Source organism: Dermochelys coriacea, chromosome 17 (genome assembly GCF_009764565.3).
Source record: "Dermochelys coriacea isolate rDerCor1 chromosome 17, rDerCor1.pri.v4, whole genome shotgun sequence".
Classification (NCBI taxonomy): domain Eukaryota; kingdom Metazoa; phylum Chordata; order Testudines; family Dermochelyidae; genus Dermochelys; species Dermochelys coriacea.
In genome coordinates this window covers 16,527,213-16,551,670 of record NC_050084.1, presented here as the reverse complement: position 1 = coordinate 16,551,670, position 24,458 = coordinate 16,527,213, and the positions used below count along the sequence as shown (strand labels likewise).

At 47.4% G+C, this 24,458-nt stretch overlaps 1 protein-coding gene across 3 annotated transcripts in view; it reads left to right on the top strand.

The window, feature by feature from the left end:
- The first annotated feature begins 483 nt into the window (after positions 1-483).
- GTF2IRD1 (GTF2I repeat domain containing 1) overlaps positions 484-24,458 on the top strand; it is a 178,236-nt gene continuing 154,261 nt past the window's right edge. Inside the window, exon 1 of one of the 3 annotated variants that reach the window (XM_043499307.1) lies at positions 484-668. The gene's annotated coding sequence lies outside the window, so the exon portion shown is untranslated. The remainder of the gene's footprint in view (positions 669-24,458) is intronic. The other 2 variants (XM_038375625.2, XM_038375622.2) reach the window with 2 other exon arrangements.

The window sequence follows — 24,458 nt, the reverse complement described above, 5'->3', positions numbered from 1 at the left end:
GGCCAGGGGCCAGAGGCCAGGAGACCAGCAGGTGCCCTTCCAAGGTGCCACAAGCCACCTGCAGGCCCCCCCGCCCTGTGCTTCTCTGCCATGACTCCCCCGGGTGCCCTTCGTCTAGGGCTTCTCAAACGGGGGGGGGGAATCGCCCCCTAACCCCGCTTCCCCTCCAGTATTTGTAATAGCGTTAAATATTTTAAAAAGTGTGGTATTAATGCGGGAGGAGGGGGGGGGGGTCACACTCAGAGGCTTGCTGGGGGTCCCCTGCACAAAAGTTTGAGACCCGCTCTCCTATGCTCCCCACGTCCCCTTCCTCTACCAGGCCCCCACCCCGGGTCCCTGCTCTCCGCTCCCCGGGGCCCCTCCCCGTGGCGCCGGGCCATGCCCAGGCCGCCCCCCCCCCCGCGGCCGGGCTGGCTAATCCTGTATGTAAATGGCAGCCAATGGATGCGGCTGTTGAGCGGGGCTGGGATTAGCGCCGGGGCGAATGGCTGGCAATCTTACTGGGATTACAGAACAAAGAGCCTCTCTCGGCAGCCCCCCGGGAGCAGGGGGCCCCGGCCCGCCCAGCCAGGCCGGGAGGGAATTACCCCTCCCCCACGCTCCGCGCGGATTAAATCCAGGGGCGGCAGCCGCCGGGCGGGAGGAGCCGGGCGAGGCTGAGCCCTGCGGTAAGAGAGAAACTCCCCCCCCCCCCCCCCGCGGGCGCGGGCTCCGTGGTATCGGGGCAGGCGGGGATTCGAATTCGCTGGTCGGGCCCCCCCCCCCCCGGGGACGGGAGGTCAGTGACCGGGAGGGGGGCGCGGGTCCCGCTGCAGACCATTGCCCCCCCCCCTCCTCCTCCCCGTGCTGCTCCCCCGCGCCTGCTTCCTCCCCTTTTCCCTGGGGGGGGGCGGCTAAGGTGACTTTGTCACGCAGGGACCCTGCGGAGGGCCGGAGTGGGGGACCCAGACTCTCCCGCGGGTGGGGTCGGTTTTATTATTATTATTATTATTTGGGGAGGGGGGGGGGATGTTGCCTTTGCTCCCGTCTGCTTCGAACGGGCGTTTACACCGGCTGGCTTGGCGGCTGTCGGAGCAGGGCCTGAGGGGCCGGAGTCCCCAGCCGCGGGGGGGGGGCTGAGGGGCCGTCACCTGCCCCAGGTGAGTTTGGCCTCCCCGGAGGTAGCTGGGGCTGCTGGGCTTGCCCAGAGCGGAAGCGGTTAAACGTGGACTGACCCGCCCGCAGCAGAGTTTAAACTAGCCGTGGCCCCCCCTTCCCGCCCGCCCCCCCCGGATGACCTGGCTAGACACGCCAGGCTTTGGCAAAACCAGGAACCGACCGCAGATACCTGTAGGGAAGAGGCTTCTGCCCTTCCCAAGTGAGGTGACCAGTGAGCTCCCTTGGCACTGCTGCATGGAGGGGGGGGGTGTGTGGGGGCGGTTCTCTCTCTGCATGTGCATGGGGATCAGGTGCGGGACAGAGTGTTGCACCTTGTGCCCTGTCCCTCCAGTTCGTGGGCATAGCGAGGCATCTACTCGGGATGAGCTGGACATCCGAGCGGCCCTACTGATCTGTCTTGTGCTGGAGCCGGCTGGCTTCGGTGTGTGGATGGTGGTGACTCTTGCCGCTGCTGGAAGTCTCCTGGCTAATTCCCCCCTCTGGGTCGACTGGTTTCTTGGTGGGCGGTGGACTTGCAGTCGGGAAGCACAGAGGTGGCGTTTCTCTGTGGCCAGGAGGCAGGAGGGACTGGAGGATCCAGGAACTGAAGGCAAGGTGGATTCATTGTGGAATTGAGAATCTGTGTTGAAGAGGCAGTGTGGTCTGGTGGAGAAGGAGTCCGGAGTCTATTTCTGGCTCTGCTGCTGACCCGCTGCATGACCTCAGAGGAGTCCCTTCATCCATCTGTTCCTTCCTCCTCCATCCCTTGTCTGTCTTCGTCTATTGTAGAAAATAAGCTCCACTTCCTCTTAAGATGCCTATACAGCGCCTAGTACAATGGGGTTCCTGAGCTTGGTTGGGGCCTCTAGGTGTGACCGTTATGCTCCTTCTAGTAAGACCAGATGAACCATATGTAAGTATTCTAGGGGAAACTGACACCTTCTGGGGGAAACTGACATCTCATTGTACATCATACCTTTAATCAAGAAGGATCCCAAAACTTTAAAATCTGACCTGTTGTTGCTGGGCCAGTTAGGACAGCTCTTTGACTCATCAAGGTTCTATGTACTCCGTAGCTCTGTGAAATCTGCTGTGGCATTTGCCTTTTGCTACAGAATTGTGCTCCAGATTCTTAGTTTCCATTTTAAAAATGATCCAGAACTTAATCCTTTATGTTTGGGAAGGAGACCTTCCAGACAAGAGCAGGGTGTCAGATGATGTGGTCTTGTCTTGATGAGTTTTCAGAGAGCCTGAAACGATAGCTCTGAGAGTCATGAATTGTCCTGTTTATATCGGTGACATGCTGACTCTGAAGCCTAATGATGGCAACACGGTTACTTATTTCACCGATTAATCTTTTTGCAAAAACTCTGCTAATGTATTTGTACCGCAATGTCAAATTACCTCCCGTTCTTCTCCAGTTTCTGAAAGCCCTTACCGTCCATTATCCAGCTGCCAAAACTTCAACTGTCTGCTCCTGATCATGTATCTGATACAGTTATGCAGGACATCAATTGCCTCATTCGGGACAATGCAAAGTAAACTTAAGTTAATATGAAATTTAATGCAAGGCATAATGTTTGGATTACATTACTGATTCATAGTTTAATTCCAGAGAACCTCAGTTTTAAAAACTCTATATAAACCTGCCACAGTGTTTCCTGCATGCTGCCTCAGTTTACCATGGAATACCTCTGAGAAGGGGGAATTTGCCACAGAAAGCTGGCTAAGAGTGCTACACGCTGTGTGGGGCTGGAGCTACGGTACATGTTACCTGTTACTTTTTTTTCCCCCTTCTTCCCTAACACACTCATTGCTTGGGTCTCAATCCTGCAAAGACCAAGTGTGAGTGTAACTGTATGCCTTGATTTCAGGGAGGCTACTCGTGTGTAACATTTGTGGACTTAAGTCTTTGCCAACTTGGGGACCTTAGTGAGAAAATAACCTCTTGGGAGAGGCCAAAAGTGTTTGAGGCTTGTCACAGGCTAAGTCCTTGCTTATCTGCTGGGTTGAGCCTTTAGTTCAGTTGGTGCAAGGATTCCAGGTGAAATTTAGCTATGTGGCATTGCTGGGATGTCTGAGGTACTGAGCACCAGGACAGACCTTTCTTGTGTCTTTACACGTGACAGGAGCTCCTGGGATGCTCAGCCTACCTGGGGGAAATTTTCCTGGAGACTCTGAGTGGAACCAGGGTACCCATCTCCAGTTTCAGATGTTCTGTTTTTAGAGTATTGTTTGGTTGTTGAGGGGGGAGTATGGGTAGCCTACTGCTTCATCTTACTATTGATTAAAACAGGAAAGTCTGCAGTGGGATGATATTTATCCTTGTAACCAGCAGAATCAATCCCAGAACCTTGTTCAGTGGGGCTATCGCTGAGATCTCAGGGCTGTTGTCTGGGGAGGCTGAGGCACGTAAGAATTGTACCTTTTTCTTTCTTTGGGACCTGCAGGTCGTATCAAGTCAATGGTCCGGCTAGTCCCCTATCCTGGCTCTGAGAGCTGCCCGTGCCAGTTGCTCTAGAGCAGTGGTTCTCAATCTTTTCCATAATAGGATAATCCCAACTCGTCTAGCTTGGATCCTCCTCCATTTAGCACTATTGGAAGGACTGTGCCTAGAGGATGCTGTGTGAGCTGGGCATTGGCTTCCCAGGGGCTAGCACTTCTGGGTTCGTTGTGTAAGTAGAAATCCTTACCCCTTGCCGTTAGACTCCATGGTAGAATTGTTTATGGGTTTCCTGCCCTCTTTCAGCTTGGTACAGTTTGCTAATGTTTTTAAATGTCTTGTAGCCTGTTTAATACGGTTGAAAATCGTGATCCTACACAGGTTGCATCCCCAGGTTGGAAGATCTGTAACCCTACTTAAGCCTACTGATGTTTAAAGGAAAAAATGGAATACCTAAATAAAGCACACTCCACCTCCAGACTGCCCTCGACCAGAATGCTTGACCAAGTTTCCCCACAAGATGACAAGACTAGATGCATTTGTGGATGCAATCCTTGTCCCTGGGATTCTCATCTTCTCCTCTCCATTCCTCATATTGCCTTCGGGTGTCAGCTTGTCCCTAGGAATAGAGTCCTGTGTTTGTGCCTCCTCTTTTGTCTCCTTTGCTGCAGTCTTCCCTGCTAAGGTTTACCTCCAGTTCAGAGGGTCTCATGCCCTTCTTCGCTTAGATTGGCCTAGACCAGAGTCAGAGTAGGAGGGAGGAAACATTTTAAACTCATCTCCTGGATTTGGAGAAATAAAGAGCTCGGTATGAGTGTAGCTTGATGAAATCATAGGCTCACCCATGTGCAACACCTTGCGTGATTGGGGCCTTAGACTGAAACCAGCTGCTGGTCTAGATGATCATGCAATCATCCACTAGAAATAGCTCTGCCACCCCATCTCCCAAGTATCACTGTTGGTTTAATCAAAATTCATATAAAAACGCTTCTGCAGTCCAGCTATGGGTCAAGAAGAGTGAGACCAGATAAGGCTTCTGCAAAAGTGTTTTCTGTGGTCCTTCACCTGAAACGAATATGCTTGCTGCCTCACCGATAGGACAGGCTTGTGTGTTGCAGCACAAATGCATAAAGTTGTTCTTCCAGTGGAAACGTGTCAGATTACACACAACTCGTGCTTAGAATTTTTTTTTTTTTTTGAAGCTAGCTGCTTATCCTTGAAAGGATATATCATCATATTAATTAAATCTCTTCAAAAGGAGCTGGGGCAAAAATACTATTCAATCTTACCCCTCCTCAGTCTGCCACTTCTTCTGAGCTCTCTGACAATACTATTAATTCTGCACACTTCACTAGTGCCATACTGATGTGCAAACTTCAGTTCAGCTGGGGGTAATTAGTCCAGTATAGAGGCTTCTGAACATTTATAGCTACAAAATTGCATTGTCCGGGCTGAACTCTGCATCCAAAGGGGAGGAATTCTTTGATGCTGTGCTAAACAATGGTAGCATGAATACAGATCCAAAGTTTAGTCTAAAACTGTTTGGTTCTCATATTCCTATTGACGAGGCAAAGGTTTTTATTCCATGTGTTTTGCAGCACTGAAAAGACATAGGCCTAGGATCGCTCCTGAATCGACCCCTCAGCCAAATTCCTCATGAAATGTCATTGTTAATATAGCTACTGTTCATTTAAATCTAAACCCCAGTGCTCCCCCCAAAAAAAAAATGAAATTTTTTTTCTCCGTATCCCAACATGCTGTTCCCACAAGCAATGGATAAAAAAATTTTAGGCCCTTATCAATACAGTGTACTTCCTTTGGGAATCTTGTCAGTTGAATCCAGAGGGCCACATTCTGCTCTGTGATACTGCAGTAAAATCTGGAGTAACTTCATCCAAACGAGTGGATTTACACCAGTGAAACTGAGTACAGACTTGGGCCCAAAGTGTTCACAAAAATCTTAGTGTTAACTGTGGATTGCTCGGAGATCAGTAGCCAGTGTGGAAAGCAGACACCAAGGTTTTCCATGTCTAAATGAGTTTATTTCCCTTGCTCAGGGAAGACTGTATCCAATCAAATGGTGTGTGGAAATATCGTTGTTACATTTCTTTCTGCAAAGCCGATTGAGTATGGGTGTGGAGAAATGCTGATTGCTGTTAGTACAGCTAATGGGGCCACGGGCCCAAGTGTCCTGTGCTACCTCTGGGAAAGGTTCAGTCTACAGGTCAGTTGGTTACACCCACACATGCTGCAGTTAAGAGAGCCTGTGTCATAGCGGTTGCTACAAGGCCCAGTGTGGGGTGTGTATGACAGATTTCTGAAGCACCTCTATGTATTAGTGTCCTTTTCCAGTGCTAACCCACTTTCTGAAACTTCTGGGCAAAAAGCAGCGTAGAGGTTGGGTTTCCAAGCTACCAAAATTGTCAGTGTGACACATTCCACCAGGCAGGATTGTAAGGGAGGGGTGCAGGGGACATGCTTACAAAGAGCTATCTATGTTGGAAGTCTCTGTGCTGAGAAGTGAAGGATGGGGTTTTCAGATGCACTCTGTGTTGGCCTCACTGTACCCAGTTGAAATCAGTGGGCGTTTTACCGCAAAGTGAAGCCATTGCTTGAAAAATCCCAGCTGAAAGCTGTAGAATGGCCTTCAGCTGTTTGTAATGGCCACCAAACAGTTCATGACCCAAAAGAGCAGGAGCCCATGCCACCCCACAAAGGGGTGTTGAGAAGGGCAGCCTGACAATAGCACTGTTAGCAGGAAGTGTAAATGCTCTTATAAACTAGACAAAGTGTGACCTGAACTCCATCTTGACTCCAGATACCACAGTGATGGACACAATATAAATAGCTGGATGAAATTTATAGACAGTGGGTTTCCCCTGGTTTCTTTGTCCACCTCACCCAACATGTGGGCTCCGTCTGGCTGACTATTTGCTTGCAGCCTCAAAAGAGAATTCCAAGTTACTGCAGGAGCAATGTGTTCGATGTCTGGGCTGTATCGTGCAGAACCTGCTGAGGTTCTGATCTTTCCTACATTTTACCACCTCGTGCCTGCTTCCAAGCCCATAAAAGCTCCTGTTGACTTCGCTAGGTTTTGGCTTGGACGACTCCTCTTCCTTCGACCTGAGAGCCAGCATTTTCAGAAGGGCTCGTCACCTCCAGTCAGGCCCAGATTTTCCAGAAGAGCTCTGCCTGTTGGGTGCTGAGCTCTTTTGATGATCTGGCGGTAGGAGTCCTTCAGAAAATCAAGCAGGTCTCCCTGGATCGTCCGGCAGTGCCCTCATACATTGTGGGCACTACTGGAAACACATAAATAATCCATTAGGCTACAGCTGCGTGGTTTTGTTTTGTTTTTTTTTTGGTGGCCTATGGAAGAGCAGGTTTGAACAGCTCACGTGCTCTTTGGAGCAAGGGCCACTTGCTGCTACTCCTCCCTCATGTCTTACAGTAGGATCCACTCCATCCCATCAGCCCTAAGACTTAGCAGTGTGGTGCCTGGTTAGGCCCTGCACAACTGGGCTATTTCTCATTGGTGTCCAAGACTCTACAGCTCTATATTGTGGTTCTCATTCAGTGGGGTACTTAGGTATGTGCCTCGTTTTGACTGTGTGAATAATCCCATGGCCTGACATTGGACCAGTCACGTGGTTGAAGCAGGGTCGCTTGCTTAAGTATCTTGCTAAAGCGCAAATGGAGAGAGAGAGAAATGTGTAGCTTATGGTTTGGAAAGTCTTTACATCAGGGTTGTTCTAAGGCCAGAAGTCTCCACTCCCTCGCAAAAGTTGTTGCAGCCATATTTCAAAGAGGACATCCAGATGCTGCAGTCATTTCCAAGGGATCTTACAAACTCCACCAGTACAGACTTTTTTCCCCTTCAGTACAAATATTACTACTGCAGGAAACACCTTTCCAAAAGCTGGCTGCATCATAGTGGGATTTACAGTTCTTCCTACAAGCAGCCACTGATCAAACTTTCTAATATTCTATTGTTTTGTCTCTGCTTGGGGCTAAAATCCTACTATGCCCATTTTAAAAAGAAAATTAACTTCAGCCAGATGAATAGGGGACCACAGGGCATTAAGCACCATTCTCCTGCCTTTGCTAATTCACAAAGATAAAGTGGTCCTTTACCCAGGACTCACTTCATCAAGGTAATCTGTGCCCGTCACTTGAATCATGAAGCTATTTCCTCCAGACCTGCAACATCATAAGGATAAAATATCTGTTCACTCACAGGCTTATAAAAACCAGGCAGGGACTGAGTGAGGGGTGTGTGTGTGTGTGTGTGTGTGTAGGTTTTTTTTTTAAATAAATATTTAATGAAGACCCCTCAGCAATTTTTACTCTTTTGGTCTTCACAATAACCGCTTCACTCTTTCCCACAGAAGGTTATGAAGAACAAAATCAAACTCCCTTTATTTCCCCTTCCTTACCCTTTGGGTCTTTGTCCAGTTGGGTCTGCCCATGGAATTGGCATCATGGGCCAGATTTGCAAAAGAGCTCAATTCCCATTTAGGCCAGATTTTTGATTTTTTTTTTTTTTTTTCAAATAAAAGCTCCCTGTGTGTTGGGTGCATGGGCTCTTCTGAAAATCTGGCCCTTGTTTAGGACAGCCAGAGCGATTTTGGTAAAGATTTAAAAAAAACAAAAAAAAAACCCCAAACATCCCTCTTCTTCCCCCCCCCCCCCCCCCCCCCCCCCGCAAAAATGTTTAGAAGGGTTACCAACCCTGATGCTTCAGGGCATAAATTAATCTATAGCAGGTGAAGATTAGGAAGACACTTTCCCTGTGGGCCAGTTATTCCGTAACTACCTTATACAGTGTTCCTTGCATCTTTCCGTGTAGCATCTGGTACCAGCTGCTGTCAGAGGCTAGATTGGCCACGGGACTGTTATAGTCCTGTCTTTCTAGGAAAATGGAGATCCCACTAGAATGCTTGGGAGCAGGGACTTTCAAAGTTGCAAGATAACTTCTTTTGGGTGGGTACCATCTTTCTGTTCTGTGGTTGTACAGTGCCTAATGCAGGGGGCCCCTGATCCATGTCTGAGGCTCCCCTAGGTAGTACAGCAGTAGAAATAACTAGCTATGCTCATTTTAACAAATGAGCTCATTTTAAAGAGGCTGAGTCCTATCCGTGAAACAGGAAGGAGAGTTTTGGAGACTGTTTGTTTGTTTATTCAGCTCCCTACGAACGGGATGCAAGAAGAATTTTTCCCCTTATCTCTCAGATTCTTCCTCCAACAGAGAAAGGGGCAGAGTGGATCTGATTGTAACCGCAAACATCTATTGAAAAAACAAAACAGCATCGCACTTCCTCATTCTGTCTCCTAAATAACACTGCCGCAAAGAATGGCGCCCCAAAATGATAAACTCCATTGCAAACTATTTCCACTTAAAAAAAAACCCCCAACCTTATACAAACCTAAACCATTCCGTCTATTAATAATCCTCTGACCCCACACCCACCCACACACGTGCTCTAAAAATCTACCCCTGCCCTACACGCGTGTCTACATACTGCAACCTATAACTGGTTCGCGTTGTTTAAAACATCCACTTCTAACCGCCTTCCCCCCCCCCCCCCCCCCCCGGGTCAGAGTTAAAGGTTGTATGTTTTGCGTGGAGAGGAAGGGAAATGTGGCAGGGTGTGTGTGTTGTGGGTGAGATAATCTGGGGAAGACAATATCATGGTGATTGTAGATTACAAGGGATACATGAGGACTTTCTGGTTTTGTGGTGGTTGCATTGGGCGTATATGCCAGGGGTGGCCAAATTTACTAATCCTCCAAGCTGCATATGATGATCTTCAGAAGTTCAGGAGCCGGGCTTACCTGTTGGGGCTTGGCACTTCAGCCCCTCTCCTGCTGAAGCCCTAAGCCCCAGCAGACACCTCCCACAGGGCTGAAGCCTCAAGACCCCCGCCTCCCCCCCCGCAGGGCAGAAACCCCTAGCCCCACCACCCTGCCGCAGGGCAGAAGTCCTGAGCTCACCCCGTCCCAATCTGGTAGATGGAGAATGGAGTGGAGATACGGGGGGGCCTCCATGAGCCACATTTTAACTGTAAAAGAGAAGTGGCTCATGAGTTGTGGTTTGGCCACCTCGGTATATGCCCTTGAACGATCTTAATAGTTTAAATGAGGGTGGTGCGTGTGTGTGTCTTGGAAAAACTTTCTTTTAATTATTCATCTCTAGCTATGTTTAATTATAGGTATCTCTGACCTTACCCAGTGAATTTGCTCTGATGCCACAAATCCATTCATCTTTTTACTGTTTAGTGACAGAGTCCTTCCATTATGTGGAATACTCGCATTGTGATACCGCAAGAGTGAACAATCAGTCACTTGTTTGTGGCATCCAAGCTGGTCTTTGTAGCATTTAAGGAGTGGCCCTGTAAGCCTTGTCCTCGCTGGTGAGCACGAAAGTCTGTAACTCGGGAAAGGCTCTGTGCTGTTCGCTGTGTGGGAAGATGATTTATGGGAGGGGCCGAAGGTGAGCTGTTTTAGGGTAGTCAAGGGAGTGCTGATCGTGGCTAGGTTTGAGTATTGGTGCAAAGTTATGCACAGATGAAAGATGCAAACGAGGTTTTGTTTCTAATTAATGGTAGCTTTGGATGTTGAAATTATGCCCACCCAGATATTAAAGTCGGTACAAATTTCAGGATATGTAAGGTTCCTTCACCCAGAGACTTCTGAGATCTTGAGAGCCCATGACACATCACATTGAGGGCTGCATTTAGGAACAATGATTCCCATCCATTGGTTCACAACTTTAGTGTGTGAGTAGTCCCACTGAAGCCTACGGGACTACTTGTGAGTGTGAAGTTAAGCATGTGCACAAGTCTTTGCAAGGTTGACGCGTATCTTGTAAGCCCTTGGAGCAGGGGCTTTGTACATTTTTTATGCACAATTTCCCCCCAGTGGTGTTAATTGAATAACGGTGCAACCCTAGTGCCATATTTAATGCAGAATTCTCCAGCCCAGGCACGGAATCAACTGGCCTGCTCTTCTGCTATGATATATGTAATATTTTACATACTTGTCAAAGAAAATTACTTACTTTGGGCGAGTGGGTGGACAGAATTTTGTGAGGCGGTAATAATATTCTGTGGTAAATAACTGGGCAGGGTGGGGTGGTCTTAGGGATGGCAGTGAGTGTAGAAAATAAAAGCTGACATTTCTCCATCTAATTTCTAAGGGCCTGATTCCCATTTACACTAAATATACAGTATAAAATCCCTTTATGCTGATCTGGCAGTGTAACGTGGCCTTTTAAGGGTGTGGAAATTACACCCATTGTTGCAGCGCTTCCTGGGATTCTCAGTCATGAATTGAGACCCTCCTATACAAGCACAGAACAAAAAGACAGTTCCTGCCTCCAAGATATTACAGTCTAAATGCACCTACACGAAGGCCCTGACCACTGTAATTGAGAAACTCCATGTTTTCATACTATGCTAGCTGACTTGCAGCCTTCTGTGTTTTAGGGCTTAGTGGTGAATGAGGATGTATGTAGAGTTTCAGGGATGTATATAATTCACAAGATTTTTAAAGTTTAAAAAAAAAAGTAGCTGCATTAATGTGATCTATACAGATATAACTTAAAAAAAAATCATCCCTCTCCTGCTGCATCTTATTTGATTTTGGATTGTTGAAGCACAGGAAGTGGCTACTGTCTTTGGAGTACTGGCTCATACTTGTGAGGTAAATAATGACACTATAATATACCATCTGTTAAAGTGCTCCTGAACACAGAATTAATACAATCAGTGCACTGAGTGATAGTGATTGGCTATGCTATGCCATTTTTCAATAACTGCTTTGTTTGTGCTAATGAAAAGTAACCAAACTCACGGTGGTGGTCTGGAGACATGGTGCCTGATCTTGCTTTTACTGGTGTACATTGAGTTAAACCAGCATACAAATTCTGTAAGAAAAGAACCCAGGCCCATGGACTTGGGCGCACCCAGCTGGCTGTCCAGGATACCTGTTTGATAACATGTGCTGGGGTAGATCTGGTCTTTTCCTGTGGCCATTGGTGAGAACACAGAGTGACAGGAATGCTACTGTACTGTGTGTTGTCATAGAATTTCAGGTCAGAAGGGACCTGCAGCTCGTCTAGTCTGGCCTTCTGCCCATCACAGGCCATTAAACACCACCCAGTTACCCCTTTCACAGCTATTATACCACCGGCTGGTGTTGACAAAAGGCAGACCTGCAAGTTTATTCCTTTACAAATTAAGGGCTTGTCTACACTTAAAACGCTGCAGAAGCACAGCTGTGTTGCTGGAGCGCTTTTGTGTAGACAGGATAGGGAGGTATTCACTTGTCACTGTTGTAGGTATTCCACCTCCCTGAGAAGCAGGAGCTCTGTCGACCTGGCACTGTCTACACGGAATTAGGTCGGCTTAACTACATCACTTGGGGGGCGGATTTTTCACACCCCTGACAGATGTTAAACTGACCTAGTTTTCTAGTGTGGACCAGGCCTAAGTCCTGGTGATCACTGGACAGCAGAACGAGGGGAGAGCTACACTTCTTTCATTTTGTGGGACAGATAAATCCACTGCTTTACTTATTTATGGACATGTTTGGCAGAGTGGTACAAGAAGAAATCACAATGCAGTAGTGTGCAAGAGGTGCTCATTGATGACAAGCTGACCTATACAATTCTGTATACAAAATCCAGTAGCACAGGGTGCAGTCTTAAATACTGACAGCCAAGGATCTCAAAGATCCTTTTGTGCATTAATGAATGAAGCCTTACAAGCTCCCATGATGCAGCGAAGTGGCATTATCCCCATTATATAGAAGGGGAAACTGAGGCACAGAGGATTTGTCAGAACCTCTGAGCACCTGTAGATCCAACAGAAGTCAATGGTGCTCAGTTCCTCTGCAGATCAGGCCTCAAGTGACTTGTCAAGTCAGTGGCAGAGCCAGGAGTAGAATCCAGAGAGGCTGACTCGGCTCTAACCATAAGTCCACACTCCTTCCCCTACAACTTTGTGTTTTGTTCCTCTATGTACTATAATGTAACATTAACCCTTTGTAAACTGTAGGACTGGAATCAACTTGCATTGTAATCTATGGAATGATCTGGGAGCTGGATTGCACCCATTTGGTAAATTCTTGGCGCGTATGGCAGCTGGTGTAGGCAGGAGAGGCTCACAGAGCGATAGGGTTGGAAGGGACCATGTGGGTCATCTGGTCTAACCCCCCTGCCAAGATGCAGGGTTTGTTGTGTCTAAACGTTAATCGTCCAAGACAGGCGGCTATCCAGCATCTTTCTGAATGCCTCTAGTGAAGGAGCTTCCATGACTTCCTCAGGCAGTTTCTTCCATTGTTCTGCTGTTCCTACACTTAGGAAATTTTTCCTGAGATTTAATCTAAAACCGCTATGCTGTAGTTTGAACCCGACGCCTCTTGTCCTGCCCACTTTAGTGAGAGAGAACAACATGTCTCCCTCTTATGGCAGCTTTTCAAGTATCTGAAGACTGCTATCATATTCCCCCCCCCCCCATCTCCTTTTTTTCCAAACTAAACATACCCAGTTCCTTCAGCCTCTGCTCACATGGTGTGCATTCCATCCCGTTGATCATCTTTGTCACTCGCCTCTGGATCCTTTCCAGTTTCTCTGCGTCCTTTCTATACAGTGGTTGCTTCTTCTTTCCCCATCTTTACCTTGTAGCCCTCACCCCAGAGGGCTGTCGGATGTATGGATTTCAGTTTCTTGCGATCAAAGTTTCTAGTAAAGCAGGGAAGGGCTGATTTCAAACTCTGCTTTGCCAGCCCTTCTATTCAGGTCCTGCCTCAGGTTTGGAAATGACAGTTTCCCCCCAATTGGGCCCTCTGTGGTGCTCTTGCATGGTGTACTGAAAATTGGAGCTGCTCTGAGCAAGAGGACAGGGGACTGCCTGCAGGACCAGCTGCATCCCAACATATGGGAGCGGTTCTGAAGGAATCCATCCCTCTTCCAGATAATTACATCGGGTGATGAACATGGAATAGACAGGAGGGGAACCAGTCTGGGAAAATCGGGAGCTCTGCTTCCATACCCTGGCTGAGGCAGATGATATATCCTGCTGAAAGGGCCCTGTTAGAAGCCTGTGCCATCACTGGGAGGGAAAAATGGCCTTTCAGTTTGTAAAATATGGTAGAAACTTTAAAGAGCCTTCTGGCATTGGGCCTTTAAATAAACATCCTTATTGGGGCCTGGGCTCTGCATCCAGCACAATGCAGATTGGGGGTGTGACTGTATCGGTGCCCTGAGTGCACACACAGACAAGGTTATAGATTAGCTTCATCAGAGGAGGCTTGCTGAAATAAATTACTCTGTACCCTTTAGGGGTATCACAAGCTGTAATTTCATCTTGAGTTTCTGGGGATGAACACCTAGAAAACCCCCTTGATGAAATTACATCCAGCCTCCCAGAAGGGGATGTTTTGTTTTGATGTATATTTTATTATTACTATCCGGTTTTAGCCTTTATCTAAAACAAGTTGGTTACAGGAATTGGTAGGCACTTGCTACAGCAGTGTTAAAACCACTGTGTAAACTGTGATGCTAAAAGCAGGATTAGTTTGGATTTATTGCTGGTTTTTAGTAAGAATCTGTTCGGGCTTATTAACTCTCTAATGCATGCACCAAATAGGCCATCTTTTTTTCTTTGTGTCCATGTTAATCTGTATGTTTCCCCTGCCATTGCGCTAACTGGCTGTTTGCCATTGTTCTCCTTGACAGTTTATTATGTAGTGCATTGTGTGTTTCTTCTTTAAATACATCACTTGGGAGAAGTGTATGCCAAACATTTGAAATGCTGATGAAACAACACAGTTAAAACCAAGTGGCCCATGTGCTATTAATACAAATCTGCAGTGAGAACAGTAGGCGGGCGACCTTTAACAAGACATTAAACATTTATTAAAACCATTAGAATTAGTGTCAGGTTGTATTTAGTTAAAAAAGTCAACTCAGCTAGCACAGAAACATGAGTGTGAAATGACAGTCTTGAAAGATGCTTGAATTGGTTTAGTTTATTTCCCTGCCTGCGTCCGATGCACACAGCCAGCATGACAACTTGCCAATCTCCAGTGGGTAAATTGGCACAGTGCTGGATGGCTTCCCGTTAATAATGGGCCCAATCCTAGAAGAAGCTGAGCGCCTCATGAAGACAGTGCTGAGTGTCTCACTGAAATGAATGGGTGCTCAGCAGCACCTCACAGGACTGGGCCCTGCAATTCCATAGGAAAGTGCCATGGCATCAGACCCAAACTGGAGGCGATTATCTTGCGCCTGTCTTTTGACCTTGGAGCATAACTGTCAGAAGTGCAGAGAACCCTAGCTCCAGCAGCTGTCAGTGGTATTGACAAGCACTCAGCACCCCTGAAAAATTAATCTGATGTTGCTATTGTTCCCCCTGCCCCCAATTATATTTGCAGAAGAAACATGCTTTTCAGGTGCCACAGCTTCTCAATGGAAAGGCATGATGGGGGAAAACACAACTGAGCTCTGTGAGCAGTGTCCTCTTCACCCCCTTCTGTTGCACAACATGGCTGGCAGTTGGGAGAACTTCCTTCTGCTCTCGACGTGGGAGGAGAAAATGCATCAGAATGCACGTTGCAGGAAACAGCTTTTCCCTGGCAGGGTGGGGATAGGCTAGAAGATGAAGTAGGCCTTTTCCAGCTCTGATTTTTGTGTCGGTGCACAGATGTGCTGTAGAAAACACTGGGCGTAACTGGGAATAGGTCAGCAATGCTCAGATCCACTGATCTAGGGCCCGGAGAACTAAAAAACTCCTGTCCACAGGTCACTGTGCTGCACCAACCGAAGCTGCTGCACTTGTTTGCTTAGTGCAGTGTATGGCTCTGCAGGCCTCCCTCTCTGAGATCACTCCAGTGGGGCTGGGCAATGTTCCTCTGAGCTGGGGGCAAGCCTAGCCAGTTAGATAAACCCTATACAAATAACACCTGACTTGGTCCCTGCACAATAATACTGAATATCAAAAAATACACTGGCAGTTTAAAATGGCCACACGCATTCAGGGAATAAGTATCAGAGGGGTAGCCGTGCATGCATCCTGCAAAGTGGGTATTCACCCGCGAAAGCTTATGCTCCAATACTTCTATAAGGTGTCACAGGACTCTTTGCCGCTATTAAGGGACTAAATAACACCCTGGGGGCGGAGGTGTTGTGAAAAGCATGACTCATTAACCCACTGTGCTTTCATAGATCAGGTAAATCCTATCTTCCACGCTGAATCTGAGCATGTGGACTCAGTGCATTGGCACTACAAGATGAGGAGGAGGGAGGCATCTTTCTTCCTGGGTACTCCATGGCCTTTGCTGCATCCTCCAGGATGCAGTAGTCGCCACTTGTGTCACAACCCTCCTCCATAGAGAGGAAGTGTCAATGGATCCACTGACTCGGTCACACCTTGAAGCTCTGCTCTGGGGTGTGGCTGTGGGCTCTTAGGTGGCCTCGTGGATAGAAGACTGTGACTCTGGCGACCTGGGTTCTGCTACTGGCCTGCTGGGTGACCTTGGGCATTTCACCTCTCTGTGCTTCAGGCTCAGTCTGTACTGAGAAGTTATGTCGACATAGCTACTCGTGTCAGGGGTGTGACTGTCGCACTATGCTGACAGAACCCTAGTGTAGACGCGGCTGTGTTGATGGAAGAGGGCTTCCACTGACATAGCTAATCTCATTCAGGGAGAGGGTGTTCCCATGCTGACTAGGGGACTGTTCTGGCATAGCTATGCCAGTATAATCTCAGTAGTGTAGACATACTCATCTAGCCCATCTATGAAATAGGGATAATAATGACCTACTTTTTGAGACCCACTGATGAAAAGTGCTCTATAAGAGCTAGGGAATGTTGTTATATTAAATGCTGGCCTCCCACCCGTGCTTTCCTCACCCACACCTCAGCATTCAGGGCCCCTGTTGTGTCCAGGAGGATAGGAGTTCTTTATAAATTAAGCAGCCTTCTCTGTGTGCGAAAAGATCTAATCCATAGTATCCTCAGCCTTGCACCAGGGGTCTCTGCTCTTTTTAGCAACGATCTCCATGTTGCCCTCGTGATTTTGTCACGGTACTTGGAGGTTTCTCATAAAGCCCTAGCTTCAGGAGTCCTGTGAATACGTGACAGTCTCAGCTTTGCTTTGTTTTATTAAGGGTTCTAGTTTTATGGTTGTAGAGAACAGCTTGATAGCATGTGAGTGCCCCCTAAAGGCTCAGAAACCCCTGTTAAAAGCAAAAAACAAAAATCCCAAATGTATTGATTGTTTTTTGTAAAATCTCAGGATTTTTAAGCCCTTTCCTAACTTCTGGAGACATGACTCCAAACTCAATTTCTAACTCTTGGGGTTGGCAATGCTGCATCTGCTGTCCAGGCTGTGATAACAAACCAGTCCCATAGCTCTTGACATTGCGGCCCTTAAGGTACAGCTAAACTGCAAAAAAACAAAACAAAACACCGGTGGCCGGCCGCAAGTCTCTGAGCGTGGGTCTACAGATGCGGGCTCGCTCTTCGGTGCTAAAATTGTCCAGGTAGATGTTCCTGCTTGGGCTCTGAGACCCAACCCCTCACTGGGTTTCAGAGCCTCAGTGGGAACGTCCATACTGCTAGGTTTAGCACCATAGCTTAAGCTCCATGAGCCCAAGTCTGTAGGCCCAGGTTATGAGACTTGCTGCCGTGTGGTGTTTTTTGCCTGCAGCTTGCGTAGACATACTGAGCTAGCTTGAATCTCCCTGCCTTGGGCACTGCAGCAATGCACCTGCGGCAGTTTGAGCTACATGCCCAAGTAATTACCCAGCCCACGCTGAAACCCATGATTCTCTGGCTTCACTACTCCAGTACCCAAGCCAGCTGGATTAAAGCTAGTTTGGGTCAGTCTCCACTAGCCACGATCACACCCTGTGATTGCAGTGTAGGCATACCCGTAGTGGGCAGCACTCGGCGGCTGTCTGCATACGCTGTTCCTATGACGCAAGGGGAAATGAGTCTGGACCAAGCAGTGTTTCTCACGCTCTGTGTTCTGCAGAGCACTTGCACGTGGCCCATGGAGCAATGGCTGGCCACGTGGTGTTGGCTCCTCCTTGCTCCCTGCAGCACTGTCACATTAAAAGCAGCTGAAACGACATGCAGCACTTGGCTCATGGCACTTTTGCCTCACATAGCCAATGGCTGTCAGTGCAACAGGGTTGTTGGTGTAACGGGGATGTCGTGCGATTGGCACAAACTCACAAAAGGGGAGGGGAAGTGGTTTGCACAAGCCCAAATGGGAGCTGAGTTGTGCAGCAGACAATCTGTCTAGGAGCCTGTGTTTTCATGCTGTGAGAGAGCATGTGAAGCCCTGGACTAGGGGGAGTTGCTCTCTCCTATTATAGGTTAGGCCCAGTTAAGCAGACATTAATTGTATTTTGTTGACCCTGCTTCTGTGCCCGTTGCCTCAGCTAAGCAGACCCCAGATGGAGCTGAAGTCCAGCTCTGAGGGATTACTACTTCACCCCATGCATTGGCCCTGCCCAGACAGCTAGACTTTGAGTTGGGGTTCCCATCCTTTAGTCCTCTCCTCCTTTGCTGGAATCGAAGAGGGAGAAAAGCAAAAGGCAGCGCAGTGGTAGAAAGATCAGCCACAATGTATGAGTCTGTTCAGGGAATCATCATTCCATGGCTATGCCATTGAAAGGCTCAGCGGGTCTGCCCTCCTCCTCCGAAAGGCAGCAGAATGGGAAAGGGCCCAGGAAAGTCATGTAGAGCAAGAAACAACTGGTGATGTGCTGTAAAATAACAAGCACTGATTGAAACGCCTTTTGAGTTTACGGGGCTTGCGAGGTGTGAAATTCTGAGCTGTTTCCCGGGCCCCTCAAATGCATGTTGTGGTTACCCCAGCAATATTTTTCCAACCCTAGGATTGTGTACAAGATGGGGGGGTGGAGGGGGAGTATTGAGAGCGTTCCTTGGTTATAGGCAAACTGCCTGCTTCCTTTTTGTGCTCTCTGCCATCCGCCTCCTCGCAGTTCGTGCCGTCCTTTTAGGTTCTGATTTACCAGGCCGCTACCCCAAGGATTAAGCGCCCTTTTGAACAGTCTTTGTTTTCTGATGCTGCTGCTGCTTGTTTGAAAAACAAGGTCTTTATCTCTGTGGGAATTACACCTGCCTAAATATAGAGGTATCAATGGATACATACGCAAGGCACTTCATGATAAAAGCAGCCTTCACTGCCATTGCAGGGATACAAAAGTTTATTCTGTCTTAGCTGCCACCTAGACTGGAGATCTCCTCTACTCCATACTTAGGAGTGTACAAATACCTGGCCCTCAAGGGCTCTTTGAAAGCAGATGGGGATGCTTTATTTGCTTTATTATCTCAGTGCAGTTAAGATGTATTTATTTTTTATTTATTAGTGGTCTTCCCCTCCTCCCCCCCAAGTTCGTTGTTGTTAAGATTAGTCAATATTTTGTTACCAGTTGATTTTATGATTTGTATTTTTGTTTTTGACTGTGTTTGGTGGCCTTCCAGGCACGCTGCACTAGGCCTTGTTTGATAGGATTTTTGGCGAGCGCTGAGGATGCACATCCCATAACAATGAAGGGGAGGAGAGGAGTGTATTTGTACTCAAAACAATAAAATCCCAGCAACATTCATCAGTGATGTGTTGGGGCACCTAGAACCTTGGCTGGGCATATATTTTAAATCTCAATAAATAAATAACCCGATGATCTTAGATCTTTTGGCTGGTCATTGTTTTGATGTGGTGGCAGGCCAGTTTTTCCAAAGAACTCGGACCCAGATCTTCGGAGGTATTTAGGTTCCTAACTTCCACTGAAATCCAATGGGAGTAAGTCTATGTACCTTTTGAGGATCTGGGACTCTGCTCCCATTCAGACATAAGTGTCAGGTTTTCCAAAGCGCCCACCATCCAGCAGCTCCCTTTGGGCACTCAGGGTCTGTCTGTGCTGTACAGGCAGCCTGGGTCTGCAGGACCCACACTTGTAGGCTCTGTGCTTGTGTCCACACTGCATCCTGGGTCCATGCTTCACCAGGCAGACCTTCTGACTTGGGTCTGCAGCTTTACCTGCATCCGCGCTGCAGAATGACAGGGCTTGGATCCTGTTCACTGTGGGACTTGAGCTCTGACCCATCCCCCTAGCTGGGTCCTAGAACCCAGGTCCTGAGCGCTTGCTGATCTTAGACAGGTTTGCGTGTGGACATATGGAAGAGGTTCAAACCCGAGTCCGAGCCCATGCTTCATGTGCAGCGTAGACACAATCTTTTATGGGTCAGATTCTCAAAAGAGCTCTGCACCCAATGTTTTGTACGCTCAGCACAGGGAGCTCTTTTGAAAATCTAACCCAGTGGTTCTCAACCCACGGCCCTATCAGCATACCTCTGAGGCCCATGTGACGTCCTCTGGGCCAGGCAGGTAATATATCTATTGTGTGAATGCAGCCCATGTAACAGAGAGAGCCGCATATGCGACCCACAATGGTAAATAAGGCATATTGTGTCTTTTTTTGTCTGGTGAAAAAAATTTCCCTGAAACAGTCTTTCCCCACCCCCCCATTTACATTAATTCTTATGGGGAAATTGGATTTGTTTAACATCATTTTGCTTCAGGTCCCATTTTTCAGGACCATAACTACCACGTTAAGCGAGAACCACTGACCCAGCCCCATTTGTAGCCTTTTTTTCACAATTCTGGCCATAATGGCTCAAGCCGTCCTCTCCTTTTGAAACTCCATCCCTTTCCCTTTGCCATCAGGGAAGGTGCTTTCACTGATTTGCCCTGCTGCAGTTCTTTATGAGCAGCCCCACCGTGGAGCAAAGCATGGTTATTTTGCTAGGCAGGAAACACTGTGCTCGTGTAGCCAGTTATTCGAGCTGCCGTTCGAGTGTCCATCGGCAATTGGAGGGAGTCGTTTAAGGATGTTAAAAGACGCAACGGAGGGCCGGAGCCGGGCAGGGGAGGAGGAGGGGAAGATTAGAGGAACAGGAAGGAAAATATCTACCGGATGACAGCCACAGAGAGCGCGGGTTGGGGGTGGGAAGCTCCCCTCCTGAAGATCTTGCTACTGGGAGGAGTGGGGTGGGGGGGTCTGGTGCACGAGCACAGAAGTTAGCATGAGGGGAAACAAAGAACATGCTTGCCTGGCTCCCTGCTTTCCCTGTCGCTAATCAGCAATGGCTGTATCTCATTCAGAAGGGAATGGCAAGACTTAGTCTTTGAATGACAAATGTGTGGAGTCTGAAGTCCCCTACCTGTTCCTAGGCTGTAAATTGGTATATTTCTGAAAAGCCTAACAGCAAATGCAGTTCTTCTTAAACTGCTGTGTGTTGTGGGTGTGTGGGGTTTTTTTTGTCCGTTTCCTCTCCTCATCCTCCTCCACTAACCCGCTCTTAGCTAGAGATGTTCCAAAAAAGCATTTAAGGTCAGAATGTTCATTTTGGTTATTGGTTTTTTTTTTTTTTTTGTCTGGCTTGAATCTGTTGCCCTTGCTCTTTTTTGTGTGTTTGAAAAGGGAATGGAGAGGACTAGACTTTAATGGGTGCTTCTGTTTGAGCTGAGTGTTGCTGGACTATGTGTGGTGCTGTCTGGAATGGTAGCTTTGTTCTTTGGTTAACCTTGAAAGTTAGTAGTTTGAGCCAGATGTACAAAAAAGCTCAGGGTTAGATATTCCAAGGCTCAGCATCCATAATGGTGGCTAAACTTTTCCATAATGCTCAGCAGCAGCTACCATTGTGACTCCTACAGCCAGACTTTCAGAAGAGCTGGTCACCCAATTTGGTGAGCTTTTTTTATAAACCCTGCTGCTTACTTTGGTACCTAAATGGGAACTGAGATGGTTTGAAAATCAGGCCTTACATGCACTTAATTCTTAGTATAGTGTTGTCAGCAACTGATGCTTGTGGGGGGCAGAGAGCCTGGAGGAGGACTGAGGCAGCTTGTGTTTAGGTATTGATACTTGCAATAGTGTCCTGTCGTCTCAGCTGCCGAGGAAAGGGGAAACCAAAACTCATTTTGTAAAAGCAGCAGAAATAGGACCATGGAGATCTTTCTTTCTCTCCTCTCCCACCCCCTGAGGTAGATGGGGGTGGTGGGAGGAATGTAACAGAATGTAGAATGACATTAAACCAAGGAAAATGTAGTCTGAATATCCAGGAAGACCTACTCACAATAACCTCCTTGGATTTCAAGGGTCCTCCAAGAAAAGTGATGGAGGCCCTGGCATTTGGGCCATTTAAAATTGGGTTGCAGGGAACAGTCCTTCACTGGCAGGGGATCTTCTGCATCTATCCTCAGTCCCTAGAGCACCTGTTGCATTAGTAATTAGCAGGGTCCTGCTCTCATATCTGTGAGAATATATTTTTAGTAATAAGTCCTAACCACTGTATTTTGGACTCAATTCAGTTCCAGATCTCTGCTTGGATTCCTGTCCTCTGCCACTATGGAGAGCCTTGGTCTGATCCTTCCCAGAGCAGGGACCCTCCCAACGAAGCACTGACCTGAAAAATACAGAGCTCACAACTGCATGGATTAGGCTACTTGTTTAAAGGTGCTTTGTTTGTAATTTGAGTTTTGGGCTGCTCCCTCATTTCCCCACCTCCATAGAATCATAGAATATCAGGGTTGGAAGGGACCTCAGGAGGTCATCTAGTCCAACCCCCTGCTCAAAGCAGGACCAATCGCCAATTTTTGCCCCAGATCCCTAAATGGCCCCTCAAGGATTGAACTCACAACCCTGGGTTTAGCAGGCCAATGCTCAAACCACTGAGCTATCCCTCTGCTCATCTTTCCAAGGTCAGGTTATTTTACATGAGAATGGCTATACTGGGTTAGACCAAAGATCCATCTAGCCCAATATCCTGTCTTTCGACGGTGACCAATATCTGGTGCTTCATAGGAAATTAACAGAACGATCTAGTGAGCCATCATCCGCTGTCACCCATTCCTAGCTTCTGGAAAACAGAGGCCAGGGACACCATCCCTGCATATGCTGGCTAATTGCCATTGATGGATCAGGTCAGGTTGTTAAAATACGAGCTAACGAAAGCCAGAGATGCAAAGAACGAGGTGATGATGCGTGAACGCAAGCCCTGTGTGGGTTTTCACCCAAGGCACATAATAGCGGGACAACTAGTCCGCTGCCTTGCCTGCTCGTGAGGTTTCTAAAGAGGACAAGGTGTTGCAGCTGAGCAGATGAAATAAATGACTCTTTAAATATTTACTTTTACATTATAAAGTAGCTTTGTGTTTACCCACTGTGTGTGTGTGTGTGTGTGTGTGTGTGTGAGTGTGAAGAGCTTAGCAAAGCGCTCTCTAGCTTCCTTTGGAATGACTCCCTGAGGCTCCCTCTGCAGTATCTTGGGCTTGAAAGCACATTGGCAACATTGCTGATGGGTGACTCACTCAGATTACCTAATTGCTTGCAACCCATTTAAGGTGAGCTGATTAAGAAATTAATTCACAATTTTAGGTTGCATAGATCCAGATTTGAATGCTTTGATCACAGCGAAATAGGAAGGGGTACAGGCAAACGTCCCTTTGCATCCATCTGTTGGAAGCAAGGGTAATTAAGGTGCTTCTGATGTTTGTTTGAAAGATCAAGACTCTAGTGTTCAGATTTACATAGATAGTCAGACACGTTTACATTTAGGTTATCCCTTTTGGACTGGATTCCCTCTAGAAATGGATTGGAGACACCTTCAGTTCTAGTTCAGGTGAGCCCTCAGCTCTGCTCTCAGTGAAAGATATAATTTGCCACAGTATCTCTGTTCTCCCCTCCACGGCAGCTGTGATTCTTGCCCAAGGCTCAAATCTCATCAATGAGGTTGGTAGAGGACATTCTTGGTTCAGGAATGCCTTCTCTGATATTTTCCAGGTCCTCCTCATTGTTTTAGAGCCTTTGGGCAAGGTCTTTTCCTTCAGCTCATTGTATCTAACCTAATCTGTCTAATTCCATGCTCCTCACATAGCGCCTGAGTGCCTAACGAAATTTTCATTGCCACAACATAAAGGCCCAAATGCTTGTCCCCTTATAGGTCCTGTAGAACTTGATAGAAAGTGATAACCTGACTATAGAGCTTTGTACTATTCTGCAGGTTTAACGGAGAGATATGTCCATGCTCTAGAATTCTATTGGGGATCTTAAAAACCCTATGGAAAGGATCTCTTTGTTTTCTATAAAATTCTATAGGTTTTTGGAATAATTTATATGGTGCCATATCTCATTTCTCTAGAACACTACCGGTTTCATCTCTCTAAGATTCTGCAGGACTTTCCCATAGGGCTGCTCGTGAATGGCCAGAGCCTTGTTTTCTCTGGGACTATTTGTATTACAGACATTCCTCATAGTGTACAGAGGGACTTGCTGAGACTAGACCCCCATTGTGCTAGGTGCTGCACGGATGCATAATAAGAGTGTCAAAGAGCTCACAATCTCAATAGACGAGACTGAGAACAGGGAAACAAGGCACTGGGAGGTGAAGTGAGTTGGCTGGATTCACCCCGCAGGTCAGTGGCAGAGCCAGGAATAAAACCCAGGTCTCTGGAGTCTCAGTCCAGCGCCCTGTCAGACAATGCTGCATGTCAATGCAGCATGTGTGCACATGCACACACAATACAAATTTAGTATCCCCCCCCATTCTGTGATTTGCTTTTATTGTTACCTTTGGCAAAACTCAGCCTAAACTTGGTCAAAAATATCCTGTCCAGGTCTGTCATTTATGTCAAATGTTAACTGTCTTGGGTTTTGGTTTGGTTTGGTTTTTAAACACTGCTGCTTCTGCTGACAAGAATGAGGTAGTTCTGCACAAACAAGCTGTAGGCATCCAGCAAATTCAGAATTAAGACTAAAGCAAGAAGAAACCCAAACATT